The sequence below is a fragment of the Eucyclogobius newberryi genome, unplaced genomic scaffold (assembly GCF_026437365.1).
Source record: "Eucyclogobius newberryi isolate DKJ021-1_F unplaced genomic scaffold, fEucNew1.0.hap1 SCAF_41, whole genome shotgun sequence".
Classification (NCBI taxonomy): Eukaryota; Metazoa; Chordata; class Actinopteri; order Gobiiformes; family Gobiidae; genus Eucyclogobius; species Eucyclogobius newberryi.
This window is the reverse complement of record NW_027316068.1, coordinates 541,135-553,460: the sequence shown is the minus strand read 5'-3', so window position 1 is coordinate 553,460 and position 12,326 is coordinate 541,135. Positions and strand designations below refer to the sequence as shown.

General features: G+C 43.3%; 3 non-coding genes across 3 annotated transcripts; all 3 read right to left on the bottom strand.

The window, feature by feature from the left end:
• Positions 1-1,945: 1,945 nt before the first annotated feature.
• Positions 1,946-2,019, bottom strand: trnan-guu (transfer RNA asparagine (anticodon GUU)). The gene has a single exon. It is a non-coding gene; the product is annotated as a tRNA-Asn (tRNA).
• Positions 2,020-6,784: 4,765 nt separating this feature from the next.
• On the bottom strand, positions 6,785-6,858 carry trnas-gcu (transfer RNA serine (anticodon GCU)). Its single transcript has one exon. It is a non-coding gene; the product is annotated as a tRNA-Ser (tRNA).
• A 4,766-nt stretch (positions 6,859-11,624) lies between these two features.
• Positions 11,625-11,698, bottom strand: trnan-guu (transfer RNA asparagine (anticodon GUU)). Its single transcript has one exon. It is a non-coding gene; the product is annotated as a tRNA-Asn (tRNA).
• Between the last annotated feature and the right edge of the window lie 628 nt (positions 11,699-12,326).

Sequence of the window (12,326 nt, the reverse complement as noted above, 5' to 3'; positions counted from 1 at the left end):
ATGTTCTCTCACCATTAGCGACTCTAGTGGGACTCAACCCACAACCTTTGAAAGCCCTTGCAACTAATGCCTAGAAGTCCAATGCGCTATCCATTGCGCCACAGAGCCCATACATCCTTGCGTGATGCTCATTTCCACAAACGCAAAACACGGTTTTCATCCAAAATGGGTCTACGTCAGTCATTCCTTGCCAACAAACTGAGAATCAAAAAGTGAAAAGAGTGCAGTTAATCTGTGTGTGCAGGGATACTTTTCCATCTCTTATTCCAATTTGTAACAGCAGCGCATTTTCTGTCATTGTAAATAATTTGCACGCCTGAATGGACAACTGTAACCCTCTCCATAGCCCGGTATACATTATATCTCAACAGGAACATCCATCTCCGTGACAATAAAACAGCAGAACCTTGGCCCATCTTCAAAGGACTCTTGGCCGCACACCTCCGACACCTCCACATGGCAGCAGAGCACCGGTTCATCACCCACCTCATCCCCCACAACACCCTGATCCACCTTATACCCTCTGGAAACCTGGACATCATCTTCTGACCCCGGCATCACCCCCCCATCCACGGCATCACCCCCCATCACTGAAGAAAGTTTGAAGAACGATTGTGTGTTTGATTTTCTGTAATTTTTTGTCTCTTCTCCCCCTGCCCTTGTGTATCCCATTCCCTTGCACTTGTGTGTGATGTTTGTCTGTACAATTATGTAAATATATGTAAATACTTGTAAGATGTTTTTGATAATAAAAGATAAAAAAAATAAAATAATGGACAACTGAGTAGTAGTAGTAGGTTTGAGATGGGCCGGTAATTATTTAGCACTGTGGCATCAAGACTGCTCTTCTTTAAGAGAGGCTTAATGACCGCAGTTTTAAGGCTCTTGGGAATATTCCAGATCCAAGCGACATGTTGACTTTTTGAGTGATTGGAGCCAACAGACTGCTCACCGTAGACTTTAAAAATCTGGTAGACAATGCATAAAGGCAGCATGTAGTGGAACTCAGACTTGTGGTGATCTCTTGGACAGTTTTGTCAGCCAAAAATGCAAAATGGGTTAACTCCAGTTGTCTAGCTGGCTGCGTGCTTGTTATCTGCAAATAATGGTATTTTTAATGTTCTGAACTGAGTCTTGCAAAGAAGACTGCAAACTCATTGCACCTGGAGAAATACAGAAACCATCAGACAAAGTAACATTTACCACACTGTAATTTGAAATGTTAACCCGCTTTGTCATTAGCAGGTCCAGAGTGTGCCCTTTGCCCTTGGTGGGGCCACTCAGGTGCGGAGTAAGACCAAAGCTTCTGAGGACAGCGCCAAGCTCTTTAGAAGAAGACGAGGTTGAGCGGGGCGTGAAGGAAGGAAGGAACAGTCACTCACGTACGGGAAACTCCTACCAAGCAGTGGCCAGCCTATAGCACACTGGGATTCTGTGGTAATTGAACCAAGTTTAGCAGTTCCTTTCATCAGTTAATAACACAAGCAGGCTTTCCTATTTACCAATGTAGATAACAGGGGTTACAACAGTGACTCTGGTGGGTCTCGAACTCACAGCCTTTGAATGCCTTTGCAACTTTTGTCTGATTCCCCTTTTTCACAAAAGCAAAACAGTCATCCGAAAACGGTCTACATCAATCATTCCTTACCATCAAACTGAGAAACAAGGAGTGAAAAGAGTGCATTTACTCTGTTTATTCAGGGATACTGTTCAATCTATAATTGCAAAATAGCTCTTTCAGGTGATATGTTTTTCTGTACATGTAAACAACTGATTTGCTTGAAAGGCTATCATGAAGGCACTGCTGGGATTTACTAGACAGGCACTTTGACCAACTAAGCCACAGCGCCTCTAAAATGTTACTCCAACCTATTTCAGGTAGATATTCAGCAAACAATGTTACCTCGTGGATTTTGCCTGCGATAGCTCTTCCAAAATAGCTTGTCGTCCCTGGGTGGGCTCGAACCACCAACCTCCCGGTTAACAGCCGAGCGCGCTGGCCAATTGCGCCACAGAGACATCCAGCCCAGTCGAAAAAATATTTGCGACTTGACAAGCCGCAACATCTTTTTTTTTTTAAAGCGAGCCAGCAACATTCGAAAGTTCAGCCCCTGTCCAATCAACTGTGTTTAATGGAGAGCGAGGGCATCAATCTTTCTACCTTTGAGCTAAATCCCCTGTACCAATGTAGCTATAAAAAAAACTGGAAGTCTTTCAATCAATCGACTCTCGCCAATTTATTGCGCACTCAATATACTGCAGTTAATCTGGATATTGAGGAAAAATTGCAAGATAATGTTATTTGACATAATGCCAATGTATTTGCTTACTTTTTCAAGCACACTTGGCAATAAACCTCGTTCAGCAGTGCCTTTTATCAGATAGTAAAGCGCGCAGACGTTCCATTATAAAAAACAAAAATGTTCTCTCACCATTAGCGACTCTAGTGGGACTCAACCCACAACCTTTGAAAGCCCTTGTAACTAATGCCTAGAAGTCCAATGTGCTATCCATTGCGCCACAGAGCCCATACATCCTTGCGTGATGCTCATTTCCACAAACGCAAAACACGGTTTTCATCCAAAATGGGTCTACGTCAGTCATTCCTTGCCAACAAACTGAGAATCAAAAAGTGAAAAGAGTGCAGTTAATCTGTGTGTGCAGGGATACTTTTCCATCTCTTATTCCAATTTGTAACAGCAGCGCATTTTCTGTCATTGTAAATAATTTGCACGCCTGAATGGACAACTGTAACCCTCTCCATAGCCCGGTATACATTATATCTCAACAGGAACATCCATCTCCGTGACAATAAAACAGCAGAACCTTGGCCCATCTTCAAAGGACTCTTGGCCGCACACCTCCGACACCTCCACATGGCAGCAGAGCACCGGTTCATCACCCACCTCATCCCCCACAACACCCTGATCCACCTTATACCCTCTGGAAACCTGGACATCATCTTCTGACCCCGGCATCACCCCCCCATCCACGGCATCACCCCCCATCACTGAAGAAAGTTTGAAGAATGATTGTGTGTTTGATTTTCTGTAATTTTTTGTCTCTTCTCCCCCTGCCCTTGTGTATCCCATTCCCTTGCACTTGTGTGTGATGTTTGTCTGTACAATTATGTAAATATATGTAAATACTTGTAAGATGTTTTTGATAATAAAAGATAAAAAAAATAAAATAATGGACAACTGAGTAGTAGTAGTAGGTTTGAGATGGGCCGGTAATTATTTAGCACTGTGGCATCAAGACTGCTCTTCTTTAAGAGAGGCTTAATGACCGCAGTTTTAAGGCTCTTGGGAATATTCCAGATCCAAGCGACATGTTGACTTTTTGAGTGATTGGAGCCAACAGACTGCTCACCGTAGACTTTAAAAATCTGGTAGACAATGCACAAAGGCAGCATGTAGTGGAACTCAGACTTGTGGTGATCTCTTGGACAGTTTTGTCAGCCAAAAATGCAAAATGGGTTAACTCCAGTTGTCTAGCTGGCTGCGTGCTTGTTATCTGCAAATAATGGTATTTTTAATGTTCTGAACTGAGTCTTGCAAAGAAGACTGCAAACTCATTGCACCTGGAGAAATACAGAAACCATCAGACAAAGTAACATTTACCACACTGTAATTTGAAATGTTAACCCGCTTTGTCATTAGCAGGTCCAGAGTGTGCCCTTTGCCCTTGGTGGGGCCACTCAGGTGCTGAGTAAGACCAAAGCTTCTGAGGACAGCGCCAAGCTCTTTAGAAGAAGACGAGGTTGAGCGGGGCGTGAAGGAAGGAAGGAACAGTCACTCACGTACGGGAAACTCCTACCAAGCAGTGGCCAGCATATAGCACACTGGGATTCTGTGGTAATTGAACCAAGTTTAGCAGTTCCTTTCATCAGTTAATAACACAAGCAGGCTTTCCTATTTACCAATGTAGATAACAGGGGTTACAACAGTGACTCTGGTGGGTCTCGAACTCACAGCCTTTGAATGCCTTTGCAACTTTTGTCTGATTCCCCTTTTTCACAAAAGCAAAACAGTCATCCGAAAACGGTCTACATCAATCATTCCTTACCATCAAACTGAGAAACAAGGAGTGAAAAGAGTGCATTTACTCTGTTTATTCAGGGATACTGTTCAATCTATAATTGCAAAATAGCTCTTTCAGGTGATATGTTTTTCTGTACATGTAAACAACTGATTTGCTTGAAAGGCTATCATGAAGGCACTGCTGGGATTTACTAGACAGGCACTTTGACCAACTAAGCCACAGCGCCTCTAAAATGTTACTCCAACCTGTTTCAGGTAGATATTCAGCAAACAATGTTACCTCGTGGATTTTGCCTGCGATAGCTCTTCCAAAATAGCTTGTCGTCCCTGAGTGGGCTCGAACCACCAACCTCCCGGTTAACAGCCGAGCGCGCTGGCCAATTGCGCCACAGAGACATCCAGCCCAGTCGAAAAAATATTTGCGACTTGACAAGCCGCAACATCTTTTTTTTTTTAAAGCGAGCCAGCAACATTCGAAAGTTCAGCCCCTGTCCAATCAACTGTGTTTAATGGAGAGCGAGGGCATCAATCTTTCTACCTTTGAGCTAAATCCCCTGTACCAATGTAGCTATAAAAAAAACTGGAAGTCTTTCAATCAATCGACTCTCGCCAATTTATTGCGCACTCAATATACTGCAGTTAATCTGGATATTGAGGAAAAATTGCAAGATAATGTTATTTGACATAATGCCGATGTATTTGCTTACTTTTTCAAGCACACTTGGCAATAAACCTCGTTCAGCAGTGCCTTTTATCAGATAGTAAAGCGCGCAGACGTTCCATTATAAAAAACAAAAATGTTCTCTCACCATTAGCGACTCTAGTGGGACTCAACCCACAACCTTTGAAAGCCCTTGTAACTAATGCCTAGAAGTCCAATGCGCTATCCATTGCGCCACAGAGCCCATACATCCTTGCGTGATGCTCATTTCCACAAACGCAAAACACGGTTTTCATCCAAAATGGGTCTACGTCAGTCATTCCTTGCCAACAAACTGAGAATCAAAAAGTGAAAAGAGTGCAGTTAATCTGTGTGTGCAGGGATACTTTTCCATCTCTTATTCCAATTTGTAACAGCAGCGCATTTTCTGTCATTGTAAATAATTTGCACGCCTGAATGGACAACTGTAACCCTCTCCATAGCCCGGTATACATTATATCTCAACAGGAACATCCATCTCCGTGACAATAAAACAGCAGAACCTTGGCCCATCTTCAAAGGACTCTTGGCCGCACACCTCCGACACCTCCACATGGCAGCAGAGCACCGGTTCATCACCCACCTCATCCCCCACAACACCCTGATCCACCTTATACCCTCTGGAAACCTGGACATCATCTTCTGACCCCGGCATCACCCCCCCATCCACGGCATCACCCCCCATCACTGAAGAAAGTTTGAAGAACGATTGTGTGTTTGATTTTCTGTAATTTTTTGTCTCTTCTCCCCCTGCCCTTGTGTATCCCATTCCCTTGCACTTGTGTGTGATGTTTGTCTGTACAATTATGTAAATATATGTAAATACTTGTAAGATGTTTTTGATAATAAAAGATAAAAAAAATAAAATAATGGACAACTGAGTAGTAGTAGTAGGTTTGAGATGGGCCGGTAATTATTTAGCACTGTGGCATCAAGACTGCTCTTCTTTAAGAGAGGCTTAATGACCGCAGTTTTAAGGCTCTTGGGAATATTCCAGATCCAAGCGACATGTTGACTTTTTGAGTGATTGGAGCCAACAGACTGCTCACCGTAGACTTTAAAAATCTGGTAGACAATGCATAAAGGCAGCATGTAGTGGAACTCAGACTTGTGGTGATCTCTTGGACAGTTTTGTCAGCCAAAAATGCAAAATGGGTTAACTCCAGTTGTCTAGCTGGCTGCGTGCTTGTTATCTGCAAATAATGGTATTTTTAATGTTCTGAACTGAGTCTTGCAAAGAAGACTGCAAACTCATTGCACCTGGAGAAATACAGAAACCATCAGACAAAGTAACATTTACCACACTGTAATTTGAAATGTTAACCCGCTTTGTCATTAGCAGGTCCAGAGTGTGCCCTTTGCCCTTGGTGGGGCCACTCAGGTGCGGAGTAAGACCAAAGCTTCTGAGGACAGCGCCAAGCTCTTTAGAAGAAGACGAGGTTGAGCGGGGCGTGAAGGAAGGAAGGAACAGTCACTCACGTACGGGAAACTCCTACCAAGCAGTGGCCAGCCTATAGCACACTGGGATTCTGTGGTAATTGAACCAAGTTTAGCAGTTCCTTTCATCAGTTAATAACACAAGCAGGCTTTCCTATTTACCAATGTAGATAACAGGGGTTACAACAGTGACTCTGGTGGGTCTCGAACTCACAGCCTTTGAATGCCTTTGCAACTTTTGTCTGATTCCCCTTTTTCACAAAAGAAAACAGTCATCCAAAAACGGTCTACATCAATCATTCCTTACCATCAAACTGAGAAACAAGGAGTGAAAAGAGTGCATTTACTCTGTTTATTCAGGGATACTGTTCAATCTCTAATTGCAAAATAGCTCTTTCGGGTGATATGTTTTTCTGTACATGTAAACAACTGATTTGCTTGAAAGGCTATCATGAAAGCACTGCTGGGATTTACTAGACAGGCACTTTGACCAACTAAGCCACAGCGCCTCTAAAGTGTTACTCCAACCTGTTTCAGGTAGATATTCAGCAAACAATGTTACCCCGTGGATTTTGGCTGCGATAGCTCTTCCAAAATAGCTTCTCGTCCCTGGGTGGGCTCAAACCACCAACCTCCCGGTTAGCAGCCGAGCGCGCTGGCCAATTGCGCCACAGAGACATCCAGCCTAGGCAATAAAATATTTGCGACTCGACAAGCCGCAACATCTTTTTTTTTTTAAAGCGAGCCAGCAACATTCGAAAGTTCAGCCCCTGTCCAATCAACTGAGTTTAATGGAGAGCGAGGGCATCAATCTTTCTACCTTTGAGCTAAATCCCCTGTACCAATGTAGCTATAAAAAAAAACTGGAAGTCTTTCAATCAATCGACTCTCGCCAATTTATTGCGCACTCAATATACTGCAGTTAATCTGGATATTGAGGAAAAATTGCAAGATGATGTTATTTGACATAATGCCGATGTATTTGCTTACTTTTTCAAGCACACTTGGCAATAAACCTCGTTCAGCAGTGCTTTTTATCAGATAGTAAAGCGCGCAGACGTTCCATTGTAAAAAACAAAAATGTTCTCTCGCCATTAGCGACTCCAGTGGGACTCAACCCACAACCTTTGAAAGCCCTTGCAACTAATGCCTAGAAGTCCAATGCGCTATCCATTGCGCCACAGAGCCCATACGTCCTTGCGTGATGCTCATTTCCACAAACGCAAAACACGGTTTTCATCCAAAATGGGTCTACGTCAGTCATTCCTTGCCAACAAACTGAGAATCAAAAAGTGAAAAGAGTGCAGTTAATCTGTGTGTGCAGGGATACTTTTCCATCTCTTATTCCAATTTGTAACAGCAGCGCATTTTCTGTCATTGTAAACAATTTGCACGCCTGAATGGACAACTGTAACCCTCTCCATAGCCCGGTATACATTATATCTCAACAGGAACATCCATCTCCGTGACAATAAAACAGCAGAACCTTGGCCCATCTTCAAAGGACTCTTGGCCGCACACCTCCGACACCTCCACATGGCAGCAGAGCACCGGTTCATCACCCACCTCGTCCCCCACAACACCCTGATCCACCTTATACCCTCTGGAAACCTGGACATCATCTTCTGACCCCGGCATCACCTCCCCCAACCACGGCATCAACCCCCATCACTGAAGAAAGTTTGGAGAATGATGGTGTGTTTGATTTTCTGTAATTTTTTGTCTCTTCTCCCCCTGCCCTTGTGTATCCCATTCCCTTGCACTTGTGTGTGATGTTTGTCTGTACAATTATGTAAATATATGTAAATACTTGTAAGATGTTTTTGATAATAAAAGATAAAAAAAATAAAATAATGGACAACTGAGTAGTAGTAGTAGGTTTGAGATGGGCCGGTAATTATTTAGCACTGTGGCATCAAGACTGCTCTTCTTTAAGAGAGGCTTAATGACCGCAGTTTTAAGGCTCTTGGGAATATTCCAGATCCAAGCGACATGTTGACTTTTTGAGTGATTGGAGCCAACAGACTGCTCACCGTAGACTTTAAAAATCTGGTAGACAATGCATAAAGGCAGCATGTAGTGGAACTCAGACTTGTGGTGATCTCTTGGACAGTTTTGTCAGCCAAAAATGCAAAATGGGTTAACTCCAGTTGTCTAGCTGGCTGCGTGCTTGTTATCTGCAAATAATGGTATTTTTAATGTTCTGAACTGAGTCTTGCAAAGAAGACTGCAAACTCATTGCACCTGGAGAAATACAGAAACCATCAGACAAAGTAACATTTACCACACTGTAATTTGAAATGTTAACCCGCTTTGTCATTAGCAGGTCCAGAGTGTGCCCTTTGCCCTTGGTGGGGCCACTCAGGTGCGGAGTAAGACCAAAGCTTCTGAGGACAGCGCCAAGCTCTTTAGAAGAAGACGAGGTTGAGCGGGGCGTGAAGGAAGGAAGGAACAGTCACTCACGTACGGGAAACTCCTACCAAGCAGTGGCCAGCCTATAGCACACTGGGATTCTGTGGTAATTGAACCAAGTTTAGCAGTTCCTTTCATCAGTTAATAACACAAGCAGGCTTTCCTATTTACCAATGTAGATAACAGGGGTTACAACAGTGACTCTGGTGGGTCTCGAACTCACAGCCTTTGAATGCCTTTGCAACTTTTGTCTGATTCCCCTTTTTCACAAAAGAAAACAGTCATCCGAAAACGGTCTACATCAATCATTCCTTACCATCAAACTGAGAAACAAGGAGTGAAAAGAGTGCATTTACTCTGTTTATTCAGGGATACTGTTCAATCTCTAATTGCAAAATAGCTCTTTCGGGTGATATGTTTTTCTGTACATGTAAACAACTGATTTGCTTGAAAGGCTATCATGAAAGCACTGCTGGGATTTGCTAGACAGGCACTTTGACCAACTAAGCCACAGCGCCTCTAAAGTGTTACTCCAACCTGTTTCAGGTAGATATTCAGCAAACAATGTTACCCCGTGGATTTTGGCTGCGATAGCTCTTCCAAAATAGCTTCTCGTCCCTGGGTGGGCTCAAACCACCAACCTCCCGGTTAACAGCCGAGCGCGCTGGCCAATTGCGCCACAGAGACATCCAGCCCAGTCGAAAAAATATTTGCGACTTGACAAGCCGCAACATCTTTTTTTTTTTAAAGCGAGCCAGCAACATTCGAAAGTTCAGCCCCTGTCCAATCAACTGTGTTTAATGGAGAGCGAGGGCATCAATCTTTCTACCTTTGAGCTAAATCCCCTGTACCAATGTAGCTATAAAAAAAACTGGAAGTCTTTCAATCAATCGACTCTCGCCAATTTATTGCGCACTCAATATACTGCAGTTAATCTGGATATTGAGGAAAAATTGCAAGATAATGTTATTTGACATAATGCCGATGTATTTGCTTACTTTTTCAAGCACACTTGGCAATAAACCTCGTTCAGCAGTGCCTTTTATCAGATAGTAAAGCGCGCAGACGTTCCATTGTAAAAAACAAAAATGTTCTCTCACCATTAGCGACTCTAGTGGGACTCAACCCACAACCTTTGAAAGCCCTTGCAACTAATGCCTAGAAGTCCAATGCGCTATCCATTGCGCCACAGAGCCCATACATCCTTGCGTGATGCTCATTTCCACAAACGCAAAACACGGTTTTCATCCAAAATGGGTCTACGTCAGTCATTCCTTGCCAACAAACTGAGAATCAAAAAGTGAAAAGAGTGCAGTTAATCTGTGTGTGCAGGGATACTTTTCCATCTCTTATTCCAATTTGTAACAGCAGCGCATTTTCTGTCATTGTAAATAATTTGCACGCCTGAATGGACAACTGTAACCCTCTCCATAGCCCGGTATACATTATATCTCAACAGGAACATCCATCTCCGTGACAATAAAACAGCAGAACCTTGGCCCATCTTCAAAGGACTCTTGGCCGCACACCTCCGACACCTCCACATGGCAGCAGAGCACCGGTTCATCACCCACCTCATCCCCCACAACACCCTGATCCACCTTATACCCTCTGGAAACCTGGACATCATCTTCTGACCCCGGCATCACCCCCCCATCCACGGCATCACCCCCCATCACTGAAGAAAGTTTGAAGAATGATTGTGTGTTTGATTTTCTGTAATTTTTTGTCTCTTCTCCCCCTGCCCTTGTGTATCCCATTCCCTTGCACTTGTGTGTGATGTTTGTCTGTACAATTATGTAAATATATGTAAATACTTGTAAGATGTTTTTGATAATAAAAGATAAAAAAAATAAAATAATGGACAACTGAGTAGTAGTAGTAGGTTTGAGATGGGCCGGTAATTATTTAGCACTGTGGCATCAAGACTGCTCTTCTTTAAGAGAGGCTTAATGACCGCAGTTTTAAGGCTCTTGGGAATATTCCAGATCCAAGCGACATGTTGACTTTTTGAGTGATTGGAGCCAACAGACTGCTCACCGTAGACTTTAAAAATCTGGTAGACAATGCATAAAGGCAACATGTAGTGGAACTCAGACTTGTGGTGATCTCTTGGACAGTTTTGTCAGCCAAAAATGCAAAATGGGTTAACTCCAGTTGTCTAGCTGGCTGCGTGCTTGTTATCTGCAAATAATGGTATTTTTAATGTTCTGAACTGAGTCTTGCAAAGAAGACTGCAAACTCATTGCACCTGGAGAAATACAGAAACCATCAGACAAAGTAACATTTACCACACTGTAATTTGAAATGTTAACCCGCTTTGTCATTAGCAGGTCCAGAGTGTGCCCTTTGCCCTTGGTGGGGCCACTCAGGTGCGGAGTAAGACCAAAGCTTCTGAGGACAGCGCCAAGCTCTTTAGAAGAAGACGAGGTTGAGCGGGGCGTGAAGGAAGGAAGGAACAGTCACTCACGTACGGGAAACTCCTACCAAGCAGTGGCCAGCCTATAGCACACTGGGATTCTGTGGTAATAGAACCAAGTTTAGCAGTTCCTTTCATCAGTTAATAACACAAGCAGGCTTTCCTATTTACCAATGTAGATAACAGGGGTTACAACAGTGACTCTGGTGGGTCTCGAACTCACAGCCTTTGAATGCCTTTGCAACTTTTGTCTGGTTCCCCTTTTTCACAAAAGAAAACAGTCATCCGAAAACGGTCTACATCAATCATTCCTTACCATCAAACTGAGAAACAAGGAGTGAAAAGAGTGCATTTACTCTGTTTATTCAGGGATACTGTTCAATCTATAATTGCAAAATAGCTCTTTCAGGTGATATGTTTTTCTGTACATGTAAACAACTGATTTGCTTGAAAGGCTATCATGAAGGCACTGCTGGGATTTACTAGACAGGCACTTTGACCAACTAAGCCACAGCGCCTCTAAAATGTTACTCCAACCTGTTTCAGGTAGATATTCAGCAAACAATGTTACCTCGTGGATTTTGCCTGCGATAGCTCTTCCAAAATAGCTTGTCGTCCCTGGGTGGGCTCGAACCACCAACCTCCCGGTTAACAGCCGAGCGCGCTGGCCAATTGCGCCACAGAGACATCCAGCCCAGTCGAAAAAATATTTGCGACTCGACAAGCCGCAACATCTTTTTTTTTTTAAAGCGAGCCAGCAACATTCGAAAGTTCAGCCCCTGTCCAATCAACTGTGTTTAATGGAGAGCGAGGGCATCAATCTTTCTACCTTTGAGCTAAATCCCCTGTACCAATGTAGCTATAAAAAAAACTGGAAGTCTTTCAATCAATCGACTCTCGCCAATTTATTGCGCACTCAATATACTGCAGTTAATCTGGATATTGAGGAAAAATTGCAAGATAATGTTATTTGACATAATGCCGATGTATTTGCTTACTTTTTCAAGCACACTTGGCAATAAACCTCGTTCAGCAGTGCCTTTTATCAGATAGTAAAGCGCGCAGACGTTCCATTGTAAAAAACAAAAATGTTCTCTCACCATTAGCGACTCTAGTGGGACTCAACCCACAACCTTTGAAAGCCCTTGCAACTAATGCCTAGAAGTCCAATGCGCTATCCATTGCGCCACAGAGCCCATACATCCTTGCGTGATGCTCATTTCCACAAACGCAAAACACGGTTTTCATCCAAAATGGGTCTACGTCAGTCATTCCTTGCCAACAAACTGAGAATCAAAAAGTGAAAAGAGTGCAG